The sequence below is a fragment of the Chlorocebus sabaeus genome, chromosome 5, assembly GCF_047675955.1.
Source record: "Chlorocebus sabaeus isolate Y175 chromosome 5, mChlSab1.0.hap1, whole genome shotgun sequence".
Classification (NCBI taxonomy): Eukaryota; Metazoa; Chordata; class Mammalia; order Primates; family Cercopithecidae; genus Chlorocebus; species Chlorocebus sabaeus.
In genome coordinates, this window is record NC_132908.1 from 25915147 (window position 1) to 25937589 (window position 22443).

Below are 22443 nucleotides of genomic sequence, written 5' to 3' on the forward strand. Positions count from 1 at the left end.
GAAGAAGCTGGTCAGGCAGGCAGTTAGGGTGGGTCCTTAGTTGAATTCTTTCAAGCAAAAGAACAGCCTGCAGGCACAGATAAGGAAACTTGCACATGGGGACTTGCCTAAGACATGCCCACAGCCACACAGATGACTTGCCCAGACATGTCCACAGTGGAAAATTCCGTCCCCTGACACATGTGCAGAAAGGGGAACAAAGCAATATGCAGTAACTCAAGCTAAGGGTTCACATGTGCACTAGGAGGACAGGGTGGAGCTACCAGAAATTCATGCCTTATGCAAATGAGACACCCAGGCCTCATCCATTTCTTATAAAAGCCTTTGCATTCAACTGTATAAACAGCAACCTTCTTCCAGGCCCCCTCTCTGCACAGGAGAGCTTTCTTCTTTTGCTTGTTAAACTTTTGCCCCAACCTCATCCTTTGTGTCCATGCTCCTTACTTTTCTTAGTCGTGAGACAAAAAAACTCCAGGTGATACCTCATGAGAGACTGCTACAACTGCTATTTTGTGGTGCATTGGCAAGACTGTAACATAAGGATAGGAGAAAGGCTTGAACCACCGAGGGGAGATGTTGCCAAGATATTCAAGCAGCTGATGGAGGATGGGGCTGGGCCAGTGTTTTCTCAGGTTCCTCGGAGGGTTCAGAATGGTGGGGGGATGTGGTGTTAAACTACACTGAGCTGTGTCATAGGGAACAATTCTCCCTCTAATTCCTTTCCAACCCTTCAGATGACTTCCAAAAGAAAACATCAGTTTTGTGCAAGCCTGTCTTTAACATTGCTCTGACTCTTGCTGATAATACTTCCTAATACTTCCTGTTTCAAAAAGAAAAAAGCTCACGATATCCAGCTAGAGTTTGATGGCATTATTTTTCTTTTATGCTCACATGTGCACACATGCACACACACACGTGCACATATATATTTCTTCTATTTTGGAGAGTTTCACTGGCTTTCCACTCCCAATTTTGACCTCAAGTTCCTCTTTTACATTCATTTTTGTAAGAAGACTGTGAGCCAATAAAAAAAAAAATCATAGTAGGAGATGAATATGTGGCTAGAAATAAATTAATAAAGGTGATATGAAAATAGTCAAAGTCTGGAAACACCGAGATAAAAGAATTATCTGCTTCTAGGCCCACTCCAGTCTCAGAGGTCACAGGGTCACCACATTGCACATAATGGAGCGCCACTCACGTTGTGGTTTATAGCAACAACATTCCCTGAATCGTGCAGTGCACAGCCTGTGCAGCTGTACACAGCTGCCATGGATATTTTTAGAGTTACAAATATCCCAAACATATGAGGGAAGAGAGATAATCTTCTGGCCGGCTGCCCTGAAATTGGCAGCCAAAGTTTCTCACTCCAAATTATGTTATTTTCTGTTCATGATCCGCCTACAGCATCCCCAAGCTCAGGGGCCCACCAGGCATCCTAGGCAGCACTGGGTCTCAACCCAACCTCAAGGAGAACAGGAGAAACAGGCCCGGGGCTCTCCTCGGGGGAGACTCACGAACACCATCCCAGCAAGGCTGCAAAAAGATGACCTGCACGTTCAAGTATAAAGGCAGCAGGGCAGACAGTCTCGGACATGAACGCCCTCGGAGAACATGGTATCCAGGAGCCATTCTCGAAAAAACTAGCTGACATTGAAATACAGCTCACCGAGGAAGAATCAAAATAAGCCCAAGAATGGAGAAGTCATAATAAAACCCCACGGTGGGTGAAGAATCTATGTAAATACATAACCAAATGAAACAATTGGAGATATTGTAGTTGGTACACCTCGATGCTGTACAAATCATATAAGCACCAAAAATCAGGAAGTCAGAGGCAGGAAGAACTGTAGTCACCATGTATTTAAATTAGAAGAAATCTAACACCAGAAAGACCTTGTTTAAAGACCACAGGGACACACTTCTATCCCCCTCCCCTGCAAAACCACAAAGTTAATTATCTCCCCCAAGGTTAAAAGGGCCAGGCAGAAGAGAATGGAGAGTGGAATTCAGGTCTGACACGTGAACACAAAGTGGGCCTCACTTGTCGTGTGGGACACCAGTCCCAGTGGCTCTTGAACTCCTGGCCTCAAGCAATTCTCCTACCTCAGCCTCCCAAGTAGCTAGGATTACAGGTGTGCACCACCACACCTGGCCCCAGTAGGCTCTCAAACCCAGGGCCATTGAAGAAGGACCTCTCATGTCTTAAGAAGTTCCTGTACTGATTAAAACACACACACACACACACAGCCAGGCACAGTGGCTCACACCTGTAATCCTAGCACTGTGGGAGGCCAAGGTGGGAGGATTGCTTGAGCCCAGGAGTTTGAGACCAGCGTCGGCAACATAGTGAGACTCCATATCTAAAAACAGGAAAAACAACTTTTTTGAAAGTAAAAACACACACAAGAAAATCAACTTACACTCACCCATACACCCAGTCCTGAACAGCACCGTTTCTCTCTCTCTCTGTCACTCACACTCATTTCTCTCTAGGTCCATTGCCTCAGCCTCTCCTCTGGCCTCCTGGCCTCCACACCATCAGCCACAGGAATACTTGTAGAACCCATATCTGAATTCTGCTCAGGAACCTCAATTGCCTTTAGCTCTCACCAGAATTGTGCCCTCAGACATTTATGAAAAATTTGGACTCCTAAAAATGTATATTCTCTGTGACCCAATAATTCGATTTCTTGGAACTCATCTTACATGTGTGCAAAATTACACAAGGTCAAGATCATTCATCACAACCTTCTTTTAATAGCAAAGAACTGGAAATAACCTAAATTTCCATTAATTAAATAAGAAACATACATTCAACTTATGGAAGGATCACAACCATTAAAATGAACAAGGCTACTCTCTCTCTCAGAATATAATTATTAATTAGTATTCACACAGAATATTAATAGTACATGGAAAAGTGGGGACCTCACTGAAGTTTCAGACCCACTGGTCAACCAGAATGAGTCCACACATCTCTGCCTGGCCCTTTTGTCTAGTGTGGTCTCTTGATATTCTCCATCAGATGCTCTATTCATTTTCCATTGCTGCTGTAACAAATAAACGCAAACAAAACATAATGGCTAAAACAATACAAAATCTCTATCTTATAAATCTTTTTCCTTTTTCTTTTTCTTTTTTATTTTTTAGACAGTGTCTCACTGTGCAGTGGCTCGATCTTGGCTCACTGCAGCTTCTGCCTCCCAGGCTTAATTGATTCTCCTGCCTCAACCTCCTGATTAGCTGGGATTACAGGCATGTGCCACCATGCCTGGCCGATTTTTGTATTTTTTAGTACAGACAGCCTTCGCCATGTTGGCCAGGCTGGTCTCAAACTCCTGACTTCAGGTGATCCACCCACCTCGGCCTCCCAAAGTGCTGGGATTCCAGGTGTGAGCCACCGCGCCTGGCCTTGTCTTGTAATTCTATAGGTCAGCAGTCCACCATGGTTCTCACTAGGCTAAAATCAAGGTGCAGGCCCAGCCACATCCCCGAGAGGAGGCTCCAGGGAAGACAGCATGTCCTTGCCTCTTCCACCTTCTCCTGGATGCCCACATGCCTTGATTCGTGGCTCCCTATGTTCGAAACCAGCCATGTCAAATCTCCCTTCTTTCATAGACACACCTCTCCCTCTGCCTACAGCTGGGAAGTGTTCTGCCCCTTTTTTTTTTTTTTGAGACAGAGTCTCGCTCTGTCACTCAGGCTGGAGTGCAGTGGTGCAATCTCAGCTCACTGCAACCTCTGCCCCCTGGATTCAAGCAATTCTCCTGCCTCAGCCTTCCAAGTAGCTGGAATTACAGGCACCCACTACCACGGTTCTCCACTTTCAAGGACTCACGGAATGAGGTCAGGCCCATTTGGATGCTCCAGGATAAGCTCCCACCTCAAAATCCTTAACGTAGTAATCACATCTGTGAAAGTCCCTTTGCACCACGTAAACTAACACAGTCACGGGTTGGGTTACAAAGTTTGTGATGTGGACATCTTTGTTTGTTTTCTATTGTTGATTTTATTTATTTTTATTGTTATTATTTGTATTTTTTATTTCAATGCTTTAGGGGTACAAGTGGTTTTTGGTTACATGGATGAATTGTGTAGTGGTAAAACCTCAGATTTCAGTGCCCCCATTACCCAAGCAGTGTCCATCATACCCAATATGTAGTTTTTCATCCCTCACTTCCTCCCACCCTCCCCACCTCTTTTTTTTTTTTTTTTTTTTTTGTGAGATAGAGTCTCACTCTGCTGCCCAGGCTGGAGTGCAGTGGCGCACTCTTGGCTCACTGTAACCTCCACCTCCCAGCTTCAAGCAGTTCTCCTGACTCGGCCTCCCAAGTAGCTGAGATTACAGGCATGCGCCACCACTCGTAACTTTTTGTATTTTTAGTAGAGATGGGGTTTCACCACGTTAGCCTGGCTGATTTTGAACTCCTGACCTCAAGTAATCCACTCACCTCGGCCTCCCAAAGTGCTGGGATTACAGGTGTGAGCCATCGTGCCTAGCCCCTCCCCACTTCTGAGTCTCTTGTGTCCACGTATCACTCTATGTGCCTTTGCATATCCATAACTTAGCTCCCATTTATAAGTAAGAACATACAGAGTCTGGTTTTCTATTCCGGAGTTACTTCACTTAGAATAATGGAAAAATATGGAATGCTTCATGAATTTGTGTGTTATCCTTGCGGAGGCCATGCTAACCTTCTCTGTATCACTCCAATTTTAGTGTATGTGCTGCCAGAGCAAGCACTGATGTGCACATCTTTGGAGTGTGCAACACTATTCCACCTAGCACAGATACCCTATATCCCCAGCTACCAAAGCATTTGCCACATCTCATCAAACACAAGACCTCACCAGGCCTGGTAGCTCTGGCCTGTAATCCCAGCATTTTGGAGGTCAAGGCAGGAGGATTGCCTGACGCCAGGAGCTCAAGGTCAGCCTGGGCAACATAGTAAGATCTCATCTCTACAAAAATGAAAAAATTAGCTGGGCATGGTGGCATGAACCTGTAGTCCCAGCTACTCGGGAGGCTGAGGCAGGAGGATCATTTGAGCCCAGTTCAAGGTTGCAACAAGCTGTGATCGTGCCACTGCCCTACAGCCTGAGCAACAGAGTGAAACCTTGTTTCAAAAAAATAAATCAATAAATAATTTTTTTGAAAAACCTCAAGACTATGGACCAGTCCCTCCACCTGAAATGCTTTCTCATCTGCCCAAATGCTACTTAGACATTCAAGGCTGAACTCAAAAGCCCCTTCCTCCGTGAAGCCCTCTCTAATTTCCCCCAAACAGAGTTAATGACATAGCCAGCACTTTAAAAAAGTCCCTCTATATGACACGTGTTACTTGGCATTTGAATTATATATTTACTTGTACATCTCTCAGTAGCCTGCAAGCAATTTAAGAATGAAAACAGACATATTCAACCACATGTCCCCACCATTCATCACAATGCCTGGAGCATAATAGGGTTTAATATTTAATAATCAATGATTGGGCCAGACGTGGTGGCTCACACCTGTAATCCTAGCACTTTGGGAGGCCAAGGTGGGCAGATCACTTGAGGGCAGGAGTTCAAGACCAGCCTGGCCAACATGGTGAAACCCCATCTCTACTAAAAATACAAAAATCAGTTGTGTGTGGTGGTGCATGTCTGTAATGCCAGCTACTCAGGAAGCTGAGGCACGAGAATCACTGGAACCTGAAAGGCTTCAAGGGTTGCAGTGAGCTGAGATCGCACCACTGCACTCCAGCCTGGGCAACAGAGCAAGACTCTGTCTCAGAACAAAAATAGCAATAATAATAATAACAATCACTGATGGAATGAATGACCAAATTCTTTCTATTTTACCATGGAGTGCACTATTTCATACATAATCCAAAATATGATTTTATGCATCTGTTGTTATTCCACATGCCTAGCCCATCACGTGAACTCTATAAATATTTGCTGCATAAATAAATTAATACTCATACCTAATATTTATTGAACATTTTCTATATGCCAGGCACTTAGCTAAGTTCTTATAAGCTCTGCCTCCCTAACCTAATTCTTCATGATACCTCTCAAGGGAGTACTACTGTATTCGTTTGGGTAGTTAATACTAGCTGCTATTACAAACACCTCAAAATCTTAAAGGTTCTTTCTTAGCTGCTTCTCCTGAATGACTTATATCCATGCAGTGACTCAGGGATCCAGGCTCCCTCTATGGTGTAGCTGCACCACAGATGAGGGAGAGAAAGTAGAGGGAGGATACACAGTATATTTGCCCACCTCAGTCCATCACTTCCACTCATATCCCTTTGGCCAGACTAGTCACATGGCCATTCCAAGTGCAAAGGATGCTGGGAAATGCAGAGTAACTCAAGGCTACTGATAAGCACGGAGTTACAGCTGCAATCATCATCTTCCTCATTGTACAGTGGAATAAGCAGAGGTTCGGAGGAATAGAGACACTGTCCAAGTCCTTTTAGCTACTGTGTGTAGGAGACAAGTTCAACCTCAGATCTGTCTGTCTGTATAGACCCAGCCCTTAACCATTACTTGCTCACATCTGACATTCTGTGTGCTCAAAAGTTAGGCCACAGTGGGGCACAATGGCTCACGCCTATAATTCCAGCACTTTGGGAGGCCAAGGTGGGAGGATCACTTGAGCCCAGGATTCTGAGACCAGCCTGCACAACATAGTGAGACCTCGTCTCTACCAAATAATTCTAAAAATAATAAAAGTAAAAATGAAAAGTCCACCTCAGAGAGTGAAGCCGAGGACCTTGCTGCATGGCGGGAAGGACTCCACCCTGGGATGGGACATTTCCTCTGGACAATCCCCCAGCAGATAATCCACAAAGAGCCCATGGCTGGGTCTTGCATTTTGCTATTTGCTTAGTCCTGCCAGAATTCATTTATTCATAAGCGTCTAAACGCTGACATGAGGCAGATGTTACGTGCTGATTTTCCCCTCCGGACTGGTGCAAGAGGGGAAACGAAATCTACTCTTTTAAGCGAACACCAGATGAAGCTTGAACAAAACGAATACCTCTTGCCGGACAAGCAGCTCTCTAAGCTTCCCACAGATGCTCTCAGAGTGTCATTTCTGGGGTTTATTTGGCAGTTGTTTACTGTCAGGAAAGAAATATTGCTCCTTCTTGGCTACATCTCTTCTATCCTCCTCCTACAACCATCCCCCAACGGTGTTAGCCATTTGCCCTTGTAGTTTAGAATTGTGATAAAGAATTTCCCCTTGACCCCCTGTTGCTTTGTCCGGAATCAATCCAGAGTCAACGCCCTCTTTCCAAACCCCACCATTCTTCTCGCCTGTTCCTCATCTTCCAGCGTCAGCATCTCCACGCTGAGACAATTGCAATTACAAGTCAATTCTCAATTATTCAGGGCTGATTATTCACGGAGTGGATTGCTCAGGCTTTCTGCTTCCCCCTCCCTCTGTGAGCTTTGTTCTACTCATTAGCACCTCCCCCAGCAGACAAGAAAGGAAAAGAAAAGTTTGCTGAACTCCCATCCCTCAAAACCAGTGGCTGGTTAGCCACTTCCGTTTGGCCAGGGAGGCGACTGGGATCCTGGACTTTATCTGTCCATGCTGCCTCTTCCCCAATTCACATAGATAGTGCAGAATTGCCATCATTTTTCCAGGAAGGGGAGGAGAGGTACAGCCAACGCCAGCCTGGGTCTTTCATCCCCAGGGCTGCTCCCACCAGCCTGTGACGTCTGTGTGCTTGACAACAGCGTGTGCCCACGTGGAAGTGTGTGCGTGAGGGTGCACGAGACACCCGGTGTTGTCAGCTACAGCGTACAGCTTGATGGCAGGGGCTGTCTCTTTACAGCACGAAATATGTCAAGGGACCATTGTGTGATGGCATATCTAATAAATACAATGAATTTTCAAAAACAAATCAGAGAGAGGCAGACGAAAGGCAATTCACTCGCACGTGAAATTGTCTCCTCCACCAGCTTACCCAAAACGGGGCTTGTTTTTAGACCAGAGGCCCTCCCCCAGGTCAAAGCCTCTGATCTTGGGGGATGCGAACCATTGTCCCTTACTGAAGGGCAGCAGGACAAACGAGGTCCCCCTGGAAAGATCATTTTGGGGCCCTCGAGAGGAAGAACAGACACTGGCCCAGTGGATAGAGTATGTATCAGCCCAGAAGGGGGCCCAAGGTTGGCCCAGGCAGAACTGAGTCACCTCTGCTACAATCACCACGTCTTGCAGCCTGGCAGCCTGGTCTCCACCCGCTGCTGGGCAACCTTCAGAACTATCATCTACAAGGGCAGAGCAGTCTATGTATAGGCAAGAATGGGGTTCCTGTGCGGGGAGAATGAGATAGGTCCTTCAACTCTCTCCCAGCAAACCCGGCCAAACTCCTGGCACTCTAACTCTGGGCCATCTTGCCTCATTTTTGCATTCAATCACCAAATACTCATTAAGTACCTACTACGTGCCAGGCTGTGTTGGAAGCACTGAGGATTCAGTGGTGCGCAAGACATGATGTTTTCACTCCAGCAGGGGAAACAGATGTAAACAAGTCAACAAATAAATAAACAACAGATGGTGATATGTGCCCTGAATAAAATAAAATGGGATGCTGTGATAGAATAACAGGGTGAGCGAGCCTTCTCTGATGGGCTGATCAGGGCCTTTTCTCCAGGAGAGAACATTCCAGCTCAAACTTGATGAGGACAAGCCGGCCATGTAAAGATCCAGGGGGTGGCCGGGCACTAGCACTGTGGGAGACCAATGCGGGAGGATCGCTTGAGCCCAGGAGTTCGAGACTAGCCTGGGCAACATGGCAAGATCCCATCTCTACAAAAATTTTAAAAATTAGCCAAGCATGGTGATATATGCCTGTAGTCCCAGCTACTCAGGAGGCTAAGGGAGGGGGATCGCTTGAGCCCAGGAGGTGGGGACTGGAGTGAGCTGTATTTGCAGTGTACCACTGCACTCTAGCCTGTGACAGAGGAAGATCATGTCTCAAAACAAATTAAAAAGAAAAAAAAGAGGCCGGGCGCGGTGGCTCATGCCTGTAATCCCAGCACTTTGGGAGGCCAAGGCGGGAGGATCACAAGGTCAGGAGATTGAGACCATCCTGGCTAACACAGTGAAACTCTGTCTCTACTAAAAATACCAAAAAAATAAAATAAAATAAAATAAAATAAATATTAGCCGGGAGTGTAGTCCCAGCTACTCAGGAGGCTGAGGCACGAGAATGGCATGAACCCGGGAGGCAGAGCTTGCAGTGAGCCGAGATCACGCCACTGCATTCCAGCCTGGATGACAGAGTGAGATTTCATCACAAAAAAGAAAAAGAAAAAAAGATCCAGGGGGAGAGCATCTCAGGCAAAAGGCACAGCAAGTCCAAAGGCCCTGGGGCAGGAATGAGCTTGGAGTGCTGGAGAAACAGCAAAGAGGCTGTTGTGAGGGAGTCCTGGGGCAATGGGAGAGGCCGGGGCCGGGTTGCTCAGCCTGGTGCTGGGGCAGCCTTAAGGAGAAATGCTGCAGCTCTGGGAAGCCACTGAGGGCATCAAGCAGAGGAGCACTGTGATCTGATTTGCATTCTTAAAAGCGCTATCTGGAGGCTGGGTGGCTGCAAAAGACAGAACCCACTCACAGGAGCTTGAGCATGGATGCTTGTTAACACAGAAGGATACACCGGCATCTCGCTGAACCCAGCAGCAGGGACTGCAGGAGAGGGCAGCTATGGGAACTGGGCAACCTCTCTCTGGCTGTCTCAGCCCCTCTCTGCTCCTCTGAACACAGGCCTGCCTCCCTTAAGCACTCAACCCCTTGTCCCTGTGTCTAGCCCTACAGAAGCCAACCCACCTCCCAGAGTTCTCCAAACTCCCAGGAAAGAGGAACCGATTGGCCCAGTTCAGGTCACATGTCCAGCTCTAGTGGCCAGTCAGCATGGCCGGGTAGATCAGGGCCTTGCAGGAAAACATGGCTGCCAGCATGGCCATGACTGATGTTGGGGAAGCCCCCAGAGGAGAAGGACTGGGCTGGACAGGTCTCTCCAAAGTGCCCGTTCCCCAGTGTTTCCCAGAATTCCCTCTGGCAGCCTTCCCTTACTTCCTTCATTCCTGTCTCCTTCTCAATCCCCAACCCCAACCCAACCAGGGGCCAGGACTGGCCAGACCACAGGGTTCCTCGGACCTTAGGGAGTGGGGAATTTCCCACTCAGGGTAACAGGGACCCCAGAAGCAGGGACAACAAAGGGAAAAGGTCAAACCCAGAAAGATGGAGGCTGGGATCTGGAGGGCAGGAAGACTGCTCTGAAAAGCTTGAAGCCAGAAACCAGGAGCAGAAAACAGCAGTCAGTGTGGCAGGACGACACGGGCGGCACAGCTGCTGGTGCCCACTGCGAGCGTCAGGCACCAGCCAGGCCTGGTGGGGCTGCTGGGCTGACGGCCACTCAGCCCGAGGAGCCGTGTGCACAGCAGGGTGGAGGGGGCCGGAGAGAGCCCACAGGGTGGTGAGTGGGGGCTGAGCTTGGCTCCTCCTGTAGCTCAGAGGCCTCTGCTCTCAGAGAGGGTAGCTCTCTGCCCACTCTCCTCAGTTCCGGCTGCTCACTTGCCACCAAGGCCCCAAGAACAGCCGGTGTGGGCATCAGTGATGCTGGCATCTGGGCCTTGGTCTATCCGCAGTTTAATTGCAAAGGAGTGTCCTGGGAGGAACAGTGGCTGGAGGGGAATGAGGGAGCGAGAGGGAGGAGGTGAGGGAGTTCCTGTCTCAGTAGGAGCTGAGGGCCAGAAGGAGGGAAGGACGGAAACCCAGAGAGCCAGAAGCAGGGGGAAAGAGAAGGGGAGAGTGAGTGAGGGAAAAAAAAAAAGGAGGCCGGGCAGGTTGGCTTACACTTATAATCCTAGGGCTTTGGGAGGCCAAGGCAGGAGGATTGCTTGAGGTCATGAGTTTGAGACCAGCCAGGGCAACATAATGAGACCCCATCTCTACAAAAAACACAAAAATTTACCAAGCGTGGTGGTGCGTGCCTGTAATCCCAACTCTCAGGAGGCTGAGGCAGGAAGATTGCTTAAACCCAGGAGGCGGAAGCTGCAGTGAGCTATGGTTGTGCCCCTGCACTCCAACCTGGGCAACAGAGCAAGACCCTGTCTCAAAATTAATAAATAAATAAAATATAGAGAGAAACAGAACAGAGTAAATCAGACAAAGAGACCAAAATGGAGAGAGATAGAGACAGACATGGCAACGAAAACAGCCAGCGAGCCAAAGACTGAGGACTGCCTGGGCTCGAACCCAGCTGCCACAACTAATGACAAGTTACACTTATTAGTCCGCTAGGACTGCCATAAAAAGCACCACAGATAGGTGGCCTGAACACCAGACAGTTCCTGTCTCACAGCTCTGGAGGCTGGAGGGCCAAAATTAAGAAGTTGGTAGGGCTGATTCCTTCTGAGGGCTGTGGGGGAAGGATCTGTTTCCGGCCTTCTCCTTTTTTGGTGAGACAGAGTTTTGCTCTTGTTGCCCAGGCTGGAGTGCAGTGGCGTGATCTTGGCTCACCGCAACCTCCGCCTCCTGGGTTCAAGTGATTCTCCTGCCTCAGCCTCCCAAGTAGCTGGGATTACAGGCATGCACCACCATGCCCAGCTAAGTTTGTATTTTTAGTAGAGACAGGGGTTTCACCATGGTGGTCAGCCTGGTCTCGAACTCCTGACCTCAAGTGATCTGCCCGCCTCGGCCTCCCAAAGTGCCGGGATTACAGCCGGGCCTGTCTCTCTGACTTGTAGATGCTGCCTTCCCATCCACATGGCGTTCTCCCTGTGTAGGTTTGTATTTCTGCATTTCCCCATGTTAGGAGGATATCTGCCATATTGGATTAGGGCTTCCTCAAAAGACTTCATTTCAACTTGATTACATCTATAAAAACCTTCGCTCCCAATGAGATCACATTCTGAGGTACTGGGGGTTAGGAGTTCAACATATGAATGGTATGGGGGGGGCAATAATTCAACCTGTCACATTCCTTAACCTCCCTATGCCTCAGTTTCCTCTGTGCCTCAGTTTCCTATTCCTAAAATAGGCATAATAATAGTATCTTCCTCAGAGGTGATTCCGAGGATCCAGGCATACAGCCTGGCAGGTAATAAAAGCTTAATAAGTGTTAATTGCATTGTCATTGTTTTGTTACTATTTGGTGCATTTAGGCAGAATAACAGCCCCTAAAACGTCCATACTTTAATCTTTGGAAGCTGTAAGATGGAAACTGTTACTTTACAAAACAGAAGGGACTTTGCAGGTGGAATTAAGGTTGCAGCCCCTGAAATGGGGAGATGATCCGTTATCCAAGTGGACCCAATGTCATCATGGGCCCATAACAGCAGAGAACCTTCCCCAGCTGCAGGAAGAGAGGGAAAGGCCAGGAGAGAAAAACTCGGCCCGCTGTTGCCGACTCTGAAGATGGAGAAGACGGGGTGGGGGGTCCCTAGCCAAGGAACAGGGTGACCTCTAGAAGCCAAGAACAGCCCTTCGTTTACAGTCAGCAAGAAAGCAGGGACCTCCGTCCTACCATCTGGAGGAACTGAATTCTGCCAACAATCAGAATAAGCAAAAATTGCATTCACCCCTAGAGCCTCCGGAACAAGGCACAGCCTGCCAACACCTTGACTGTATTTTATTTATTTATTTATGTATTTATTTAAGACAGAGTCTCGCTCTGTCACCCAGGCTAGAGTGCAGAGGCGCGATCTCGGCTCACTGCAACCTCCGCCTCCCGGGTTCAAGAGATTCTTGTGGCTCAGCCTCCCAAGTGACTGTGACTACAGGCACGCGCCACCATGCCTGGCTAATTTTTGTATTTTTAGTAGAGATGGGTTTTCACCATGCTGGCCAGACTGGTCTCAAACTCCTTGCCTCAGGTGATCCGCCCACCTTGGCCTCCCAAAGTGCTGGGATTACAGGCGTGAGCCACCACGTCTGCTGCATGTCACCTTGATTTTAGGTGGCTGAGACTGTCCTGGGTTCCAGCCTGCAGAACTGTAAGATAATACATGTATGCTGTTTTAAGCCACTAAGTTTGTGGGGTCATTTATTACAGCACGAACAACTAATACATTCTGAAAATGCCAGGCAAATGGGAGTGGGTGATCTGGTCGACCAAGTCCTCAGGTGGGAGACCAGGTGGACACCAGTACACCCTAGGGGCAGTGAGCCACCCTAGCAACCATGGAGAGGCCGGCCCACCTGGAGGACCCCTAGGGAACAGAAGCAGGACCCACACACTGGCCTTTACAGCTGGCACAGCATCTAAACGCAGACAGAAAAGCCAGGGGGTATCTGCGCCCGGTCGGGGAGACGCCGAGAGCCCCCAAGGACATAAAGGAGCCCCAGGCCCCACCCATAGGCCCCTCCACCACTCCAGAGGGGACCCTGACTGTCAGAGACTGAGTAATGCCCCCACCACGAGGTCCACGTCCTAACCCTCGGAATCTGTGATATCTTACTTTACATGGCAAAAGGGACTCTACTGGGTGATGAAGATAAGGATCGAGAGCTGGGGAGATTAGCCGGGATTATCCAGGTGGGTCCAATGTAATCACCAGGGTCCATATAAGAGAGAAGCCGGAGAATCAAAATAAGACGATATGATACAAAACCAAAGGTTGGAGTGACAGACTTTGAAGATTCAAGAGATACAATACAAGGAGTATAACTGGCATCAAGAGACTGGAAAGGGCAAGGAAACCTCCTCCCTGAAGCCCCCAGGAGTGCAGCCCTGTGGATGCCTTCATTTTGGACTCCTGTCCTCCAGAACTGTGTGAGAATAAATGTGCGTGTGTGTGTGGTTTGTTTGTTTGCTTTTTGTTTTGAGACAGGGTCTTGCTCTGTCACCCGGGCTGGAGTGCAGCAGTGCCATCACAGGTCACTGCCACCTCAATCTCCCAGGCTCAGGTGATCCTCCCACTTCAATCTCCTGAGTATCTGGGACCACAGGTGTGCACCACCACACCCAGTTAATTTTTAAAAATTATCTGTAGAGATGGGGGTCCCCCTGTGTTGCCCAGGCTGGTCTCAAACTCCTGGGCTCAAGTGATCCACCCACCTCAGCCTCCCAAAGTGCTGGGATGACAGGTTTGAGCCACCGCACCCAGCCTAAATTTGTGTTGTTTTAAGTCAATGAGTTTGTGGTAATCTGAGGACCCTGGTATATGATAGATGCAACTGACAGCAATAACAACTTAAGCATAGCCTGTATGGCAGACTTAAGGAATAAGGATTGCCGGAGAAACGGTGTTACGTGAAAGTGCTATAGAAACTGCACACATTTTACAAGCCGTTGTTCTTGTCCAGCCCATCACCACTGGAGCACTCTGTAGGTAAGTTCCCCCAAGTAAACCATATGGCTTTTGTTTGTTTGTTTGTTTGTTTTTAAGAGATGGAGTCTCTTGTCACCCAGGCTGGAGTGCAGTGGCGTGATCATGGCTCACTGTAACCTCCGCCTCCCAGGTTCAAGCAATTCTCCTGCCTCAGCCTCCTGAGTAGCTGGGACTACAGGTGTGCACCATCACACCCGGCTAATTTTCGTATTTTTGGTAGAGACAGGGTCTCACCATGTTGGCCAGGCTGGTCTCGAATTCCTGACCTCAGGTGATCCGCCCGCCTCGGCCTCCCAAAGTGTTGGGATTACAGGCGTAAGCCACCACGCCTGACAAAACCCTATGTTTAGTTTGCTGGCTCCAGGTCTCTTCCTTGGCCTCTTGAACCTGGTATCATCCCTCCTGAAGTTAAGAGGGGTCCAGCACAACACCTGGCCAAGGCTGCCTCCATCGCTAGCCACTGCTGCCCCTTGTCTGGACCATGGCAGCAGCCTCCTTATGGCCTCCCTGCCTACCATCTCACTCCCTTACATCTATTCCAACCCAGCCACCAGGGAGATCTTCTAGAAAAGTACATCAGATTGCATCACCTCCCTCCCTGCCTGCCAAGGACTTCTCATCACACTTAGAATGAAACCCAGGTCCTCACGGTGGCCGGCAGGGCCCTAGCCCAGTGGCTGTCAGCCCTCACTGCACAATTGAGTCACCCGAGGGGCTTTCAGAAAGAAGTAATGTCCAAAATGTGGGGTGCAGTTGTCAGTACCTGTTTGTTTGTTTGTTTGTTTGTTTGGTTTTGAGACAGAGTCTCGATTTGTCACCCAGGCTGGAGTACAGTGGCAGGATTTCGGCCCACTACAACCTCTGCCTCCCAGGTTAAAGCGATTCTCCTGCCTCAGCCTCCCGAGTAGCTGGGATTACAGTCACGCACCACCATGCCTGGCTAATTTTTGTATTTTTAGTAGACACGGGGTTTCATCATGTTGGCCAGTCTGGTCTGGAACTCCTGACCTCAAGTGATCCCCCACCTTGGCATCCCAAAGTGCTGGGATTACAGGAGTAAGCCACGGCGCTTGGCCACGTCAGTACTGTTTTCACTGCCCAGGTCTGAGCGCATGTGCCCCATATGAGATGCTTGTTCTCCTCCCTGCTTTTTCCCCAACCTTCTCCCGCAATCATTGTGCTCCAGACCCTGTGGCTTCCTTGAAGCTCCCTGCACACACCAAACACTGTCCAGGCTCAGACATTGCACCTGCTTGCTCTGTCACCCCAGATACCTTTGGAGCTTGTGTCCTCAAAGTGGCCTTCCTGACCCCCATTATAAAATAGCATCCCCGCTCCCCCTGTACTCCCTTATCCCAGACCCTGATGCATTTGTCTCAGTGACACTCAGCCTGCCTGTGGGAACACATGCATTTGTGTGTGTGCTCCTCTGATTCCTCACTGGACCATCAGTTCCATGAGGGCAGAATCCCTGTATCACTCACCACTGATTCCCAAGTATCCAGTGCCTAGCACAGGGCGCAGGCTCATTACCTATTTGGTGAATGAGTAAATGTGTGCTTTGTTGTTACCCCCAGTCTCTGGCCCTACCAGGCAAGGCTCACCATGGAAGCAAATTCAGGTCCAAACTCCAGCAAAGAGGCTTCCATGAGGCAGGGATGCAGTGGAAAGGGCACTGGCCTTGCTTGGGTCGGCAAGCCTAGAACGGAGTCCCACAGTGGGTGACCCTGAGGGAGTCACTGCACCTCTCTGAGTCTCAGTTTCCTCATCTGTAAAATGGGGATGATGACTTAACTGCTTCAGCCCACTTCACAGCTGTTAGCCGCATAACAAGTGAAGAAACGGTCTTATCTTAGCTGCTGGCACCAGAATTCCTCTTGAGGACAGAAATGACTTTGTGGAGAAAAATGTTTTGACAAGAGCTTCAGTACAGAAGGCAAGTGCCCCAATGTCTTCATGCACACACACACACACCCGCAAAACACGCACACACATGCTTGCAAGGTTCTATATCGGCTGCCAACAGGAAGGCTTCAGGGGAGAGGGAAGCGGCTGTGCATGCATGAGGAAGAGACACTGGGAACTCCTTGGGAAATCCAGGTAGAAGGAAAAGGGACCAGGCAGATGCCAGAAGCACCGTGTCACCTGCACTGTGTGATGGAACCTCCCACGGATCTTCAGTAAAGTCAGCAAAATCCTCAGACGCTCTTTGAGAGGGATTTATCACTATGGAAACCCAAGAAGGGGCAGCGTCTTATCTTGACACTAACCCCATTCAGGAGGGAGTCAACCACCAGAAACCCAGACCCCAAATGCAGAGGCAGGTTAGGGGTAGGGGAAGGCTTGGACCCTAAAGACAGTGTGCTCTGGCCGGGCGCGGTGGCTCAAGCCTGTAATCCCAGCACTTTGGGAGGCCGAGACGGGCGGATCACAAGGTCAGGAGATCGAGACCATCCTGGCTATCATGGTGAAACCCCGTCTCTACTAAAAATACAAAAAATTAGCCGGGCGCGGTGGTGGGCGCCTGTAGTCCCAGCTACTCGGGAGGCTGAGGCAGGAGAACGGCGGGAACCCGGGAGGCGGAGCTTGCAGTGAGCTGAGATCCGGCCACTGTACTCCAGCCTGGGCGGCAGAGCGAGACTCCTTCTCAAAAAAAAAAAAAAAAAAAAAAAAAAAAAGACAGTGTGCTCTGTGGGGGGATTTTGCTAAAAGGTACCTAGTCCCCAAGAGGGACACAGAGCCCCCTCTGATTGCTGCAGGTCAGAAAGAAAATATTGGATTGGACTAATATGGGAGAGCTATTTGCAGACCAAAAAGTGCTGTTGGATCTGGAGGTGCCATCGTGCCAAGGCCATTTCCAGCCTGCAAGGACCTTCAATCTCCATGAGACCTGCGCCCACTGGAAACACGCTTCTTTGCTCCCCAGCTCCAGTAAACTCATTCACATCTGCCCCTGACAGGAGAAGCCATCCACCCCTCCTCCTGCCTGACCGAGTCTCCGTGATGGAGGCCAGTGATCAGGAATAATGGATAAAGATGGCACCAAACATCCCTCCACCGGAAATCATTCCTTGGCAACTGGTGCCCAGCAGGAGCGGGGAGCGTGTCATCTAGAACTCCCACAGGACGGTGATTGCAAAATTCAAATGTAGCCGCCCGCAACTGCCTCTGACAGGAAGTTTGATCGGCATCCCGGGTCACATGATATCTCCCCTCTGCCAGCCTCCGCCTTTTCTGGGGTGGTCAAGCAGGCCTGGGAGCCCGAGGGTAGCCCCCAAGAGCTCCCAGGTGAATGAAAGGCAGCCCAATACACATGCCCAGATGGCTGTATGGAAAATAACCTCACCCTGATTTCAAACGAGGTTTCCCCTGGAGAGTCTACGAGTTTTAGAGGCAGAGGCAGTTGTTGGAACTGTGTTCACTGGGATGAAGGAAGGAAGGAAGGAAAGGCTGTTCTCAGCACAGAGCCTGGGCCTGGCCTGGTCCTTGCCAGTCCTGCCTCATGACAGCCACCCCTGCCTGAGCAGGCCTCCCAGCCCAGCCGCCTACAGGACATCCTCTGTCCAGGGTTGGGGGCTGTGAGCTCACATGCTCTATACAGGGTCATGAAACGAACAAAGGGGCTGGTGTAAGAGGATTGAGGAGTGGGCACCCTGCCTCAGCAGTCAGGGACAAAAGGGAGCGTGAGGACTGCCATGAACTGGAGCACATGGGCCCATCCGAAAGAGGCAGACACCGTCCAGCTCGAGTCAGTCGTGGCCACGTGCAGCCCAGTCCTGCTAGATCCTTCCTGTCATCCAAGAGAAGCCAGAACCCTGGCTTTTGGGTGGAATCACCTGATTTTTCCAGTTTGAAGTGAGAGAGACTGCCCTTTGGCCCCAGTGCCCATCTGCCTCCTTCTTCTGTGCCTTCACGGCCATCGAGGACCATGTGGACCAGGGCAGTGCCTCGGGATGGCAGAGCAACTGTCTAGAGGGATTCTGGGCCCCTGAAGTGGAGCTGAGATGCCTGATTCGTTCAGACTTTTATGTGACAGAGGACAGAAAGCTTCTATTTCGCTTAAGCCGCTGTAATTTTGGGTATTTGGCTCAGCAGTCGGACTTAACTCCTAACTAATGCAGTTGGCCACAGATTCCATTTTCAGATTCCCAGCGAGCCCAGCCAACTCTGCCAGCCAGCAGCCGTCAGCTTGCAACCCTGACCTAGGGTGATGTTCTAAACAGAACCCACCGGATCATGTCACTCCCCTGCTTGCAAACTCTGAGCGTTCCCCTCAGCTCAACTAAGTCCAAATTCCCTGACGCCCCCAAGCAGGGGCTTCACAACCAGCTCTGCTCTGGTCTCAAATTTCATACTCCCACGCAGTCGCTACAGCTGCTCCAAACGCCCCACGGTTTCTGAGCCCCCAAGGTCACCGCTTCCTCCAGGCAGCCACCCCTCTCCTAGGCTGAGTCAGTCACGCCCCCCTCTGCCCTCCCACCACCCCTTAAACACATCCTATTAATACCCTGTTATGGCACACATCATGTGGTATTCTAATTGCATTAGCCTGTGAAAGCAGCAGCTCTGGAGGCAGCCCAAAATCCCAGTGCTGAAACTCACTCGCTGTGTGATCTTAGGCCAGTCACTCAACCTCTCTGAGCCTCCATTTTCTCATCCGTGGTGAACTGGTGACAATATTGATTAAATATTTAACACGTGTAGACAGAATGTCTATTGGGCCAGGTATTATGCTAGGCACTGAACACACAAAACTGTACCTGCCATCATAGAGCTTACAAACTTAGAATGCAGATTGACCTGAAAAGAGATTTTATACAAAAAAAAAGATACTTCTGGCTGAGCATGGTGGCTCATGCCTATAATCCCAGTGCTTTGGGAGGCCAAGATGGGAGGATCACTCAAGGCAAAGAGCTCCAGGCCAGTCTCAGCTACACAGCAAGACCGTGTCTCTGTGAAAATTTTTTAAAAATAAATTAAAATTATACAGGGTGGCAGCATGTATCTATAGTCCCAGCTACTCGGGAAGTTGAGGTGGGAGGATCACCTGAGCCAAAGAGTTCAAGGCTGCAGTGAGCTATGATCATGCTGCTGTACTCTAGTCTGGGAAACAGAGCAAGACCTCTAAAAAAAAAAAAAGTTACTTCAATGCAATTGATAAAACTTAAAGTGCTGGGGTGAGGTGGCTCACACCTGTAATCCCATCACTTTGGGAGGCCGAGGCAGGTGGATCACCTGAGGTCAGGAGTTCGAGACGAGCCTGACCAACATGGTGAAATCCCATCTTTACTAAGTACAAAAAATTAGCTGGGCGTGGTGGCATATGCCTGTAATCCCAGTTACTTGGGAGGCCGAGGCAGGAGAATCGCTTGAACCCAGGAGGTGGAGGTTGCAGTGAGCTGAGATTTCACCATTGCACTCCAACCTGGGCAACAAGAGTGAAACTCTGACTCAAAAAAAAAAACCTTACAAGGGAGAAATATAATGCACGTGTGGATAATGGAGAGATCCAACCTAGTCTGGGAGAGGAGGCAGAGGAAGTTCTTTTGAGGAGGTAACTTTTATGGAGAGTCATATAGTAGGAGCCAGCTAGGCAAGTGAGGAGAGCTGGCGAGCAGAAGGAGGTGGGTGTCAAAAGGAAGAGATGGCACATGCAAAGGCCCTGCCACAGGAAGAGAATCTCCTTTTCCAGAAACCCAAAGAGATCATGACTATAATGTGTGGGGATGGAGCAACTATGCTTTGGGTCTTCAGGACCCAGAACAGAGCTTGGCACATGGGAAATGTTACTAGACCCTGTTGCCCACCACCCTCTGATTTGGTGACTGTATGTCCACACATGAGCTTGGCATTTCCCAAGTACCAACCACGTGCCAGGCACTGCACAGGACATGAAGGAAGATGTGAAGATGGACCAGCCCTTGATCCTGCTCTCTCAGCATTTCCACTCCCACGGCATGGGGACCCCAAGCACCCCGTTAAGGCGTCAAGGTTTGTATAAGAGCAAACACTAGCGATTGTCCACCAAAGCTGGTTTCTCTTCTTCCATGGCATTGCAGACCCCAGGCCTCCCAGGCAGGAGGCACAGCCATGCAAAGCTCTTGCCAGTGGCTTGTGAAGGGACAGTCCGTGACAGGGTGCAGACATCAGGCATCTCCTGGCTTCCTGTGTGGCTCACTTCAGCCACACTGACAATGATCGGGGTGCCCTAGGGCACACAGAGCAATGACTTGGAAGGAGCCTGGCTCCTGGAATGACTGGCAGGGGCAGAGCTGCCCCACCAACCAGGACTATGACCTAAGAGAGAAACAGCTTCCCTGTTCTTCAAGCCTCCATATTGCAGGATCTCTTTGTCACAGCAGCATAGATTTACCCTGACTCTTCTAGGGCCTGAGAAAGGGACAGGGACCTACGAGTTTGGAGCAGGAAGTGGCCATTTTGTGCTGCAAGAATCAAAGACGACTTCTTGGAGGAAGATGGCAGTTTAAGCTGAAAGGAAGTATGTATTCTGAATAAATAAAGGTGTATCCATAGGAGGACATACTAATAAACAGTTATTAAAGAACATGAGGCAGACCCACATGTGCAGACATGGGAAAATGCCTCAGTTCTGTTGTCATGGGGAGAAAGCACAGGGTAGAACTGTACCTCTCTGCTTCCATCTCTTTACATAGGTACGTGGTTGATAATAGAGAAAGCAACTGGAAAAATACAGACTAAACTGAAGAGTGGGGATAAGCACATGGAAAGGGGAATCATTTTCTTCATTTTCATTTTTTTAAGAGACAGGGCCTCACTCTGTCACCCAGGCCGGAGTGCAGTGGGCAATCAAAGCTCACTGTAGCCTCCAACGCCTGGTCCCCAACAATCCTCCCACCTCAGCCTCCCAAGTAGCGGGGACTACCAGCAGGCTATTTTTTTTTTATTGTAGGGACAGGGGTCTCACTATGTTGTCCAGGCTGGTCTTGAACTCCTGGCCTCCTACCTCGGCCTTCCAAAGTGCTGGGATTACAGGCCCGAACCACCATGCCCAGCCTCACTTGTCCCCCTAGGCTGTTATATCTTTGGCAATGAATGCCTATTTAACATAACATAACTTTCTTGCATTTCTAAAGCAAGTGAGAAATATGCTTGTCTTCCTCTCTCCGGAAAGGAGCTGCTCTCAGTATTAACCCAGCCACTGCCCTCCCCCGGCCAGGTCATGAGCTTTGAGAGGAGGCACTGGTGTAACTTGTAGTCCTTGGAGTCCCATGTGGCTGGGACAGAGTCCACTGTTCAAGCTTTTGAAATCAATTTCCAGTTGGTTACATCTGAGCTCAGTGGTTTCCCAGAGACAGAAGTCTCAGAGGCAGACAGTGCCTTCTTTGCCTGGGCAAGGAACCAGGAAATTTGACCTCCTTGGGCCAAAACATGGTTAAACAATGAGGGCCTGGGCAATACCGTATTTAATGTGGGATGGGGCTGGGCACGGTGGCTCACGCCTGTAATCCCAGCACTTTGGGAGGCTGAGGCAGAAGGATCGCTTGATGCCAGGAGTTTGGGACCAGCCTGGGCAACATAGCAAGACCCCTCTCTACAAAAAAAAAAAAAATTGTTTTAATTAGCCAGCTGTATTGGCTCATGCCTGTAGTCCCAGCTACTCAAAAGGCTGAGATGGGAGGATCACTTCAGCCCAGGAATTCAAGGCTGCAGCAAGTACTGATCGCGCCACTGAACTCTGACCTGGGTGACAGAGCAAGACCCTGTCTCAAAAACTAAAGGACCATGGATTTGGCCCCTGGGTTGTAGTTTGCCAAACGCCATTGTAGAACATCAGTGCTGAAAGACTATTAGAGGACCCAGTCTCTCCTGCTATAAGGCAGGCTCCTTTGACCCAGGTTACCTCATTCATGATTAATATGTAAGGGAAGGATGTTGAAATAATGAGGAAAGTGTGTCCATACATGATTTTCTCCAGCACATTAATATTTTTAAGTAGTCAGGAACAAGTACAATTAAAGAAATATCCTTATCAGGACTTGAAGAACTGAAGAAAAAAGGCTGGAGTCTACAGTAGTGCCACTGGTACCACCTTGGTTCCAGGGGTGGCCGGATTTGTGGTTT

The 22443-nt window shown here is 49.3% G+C and overlaps 1 protein-coding gene and 1 non-coding gene across 2 annotated transcripts in view; both read right to left on the bottom strand.

The window, feature by feature from the left end:
• Positions 1-22443, bottom strand: part of GSG1L (GSG1 like) — a 268680-nt gene that overhangs the window by 198961 nt on the left and 47276 nt on the right. The gene's annotated exons all lie outside the window — the stretch shown is intronic.
• On the bottom strand, positions 4643-4747 carry LOC119621222 (U6 spliceosomal RNA). Its single transcript, XR_005237792.1, has one exon. It is a non-coding gene; the product is annotated as a U6 spliceosomal RNA (small nuclear RNA).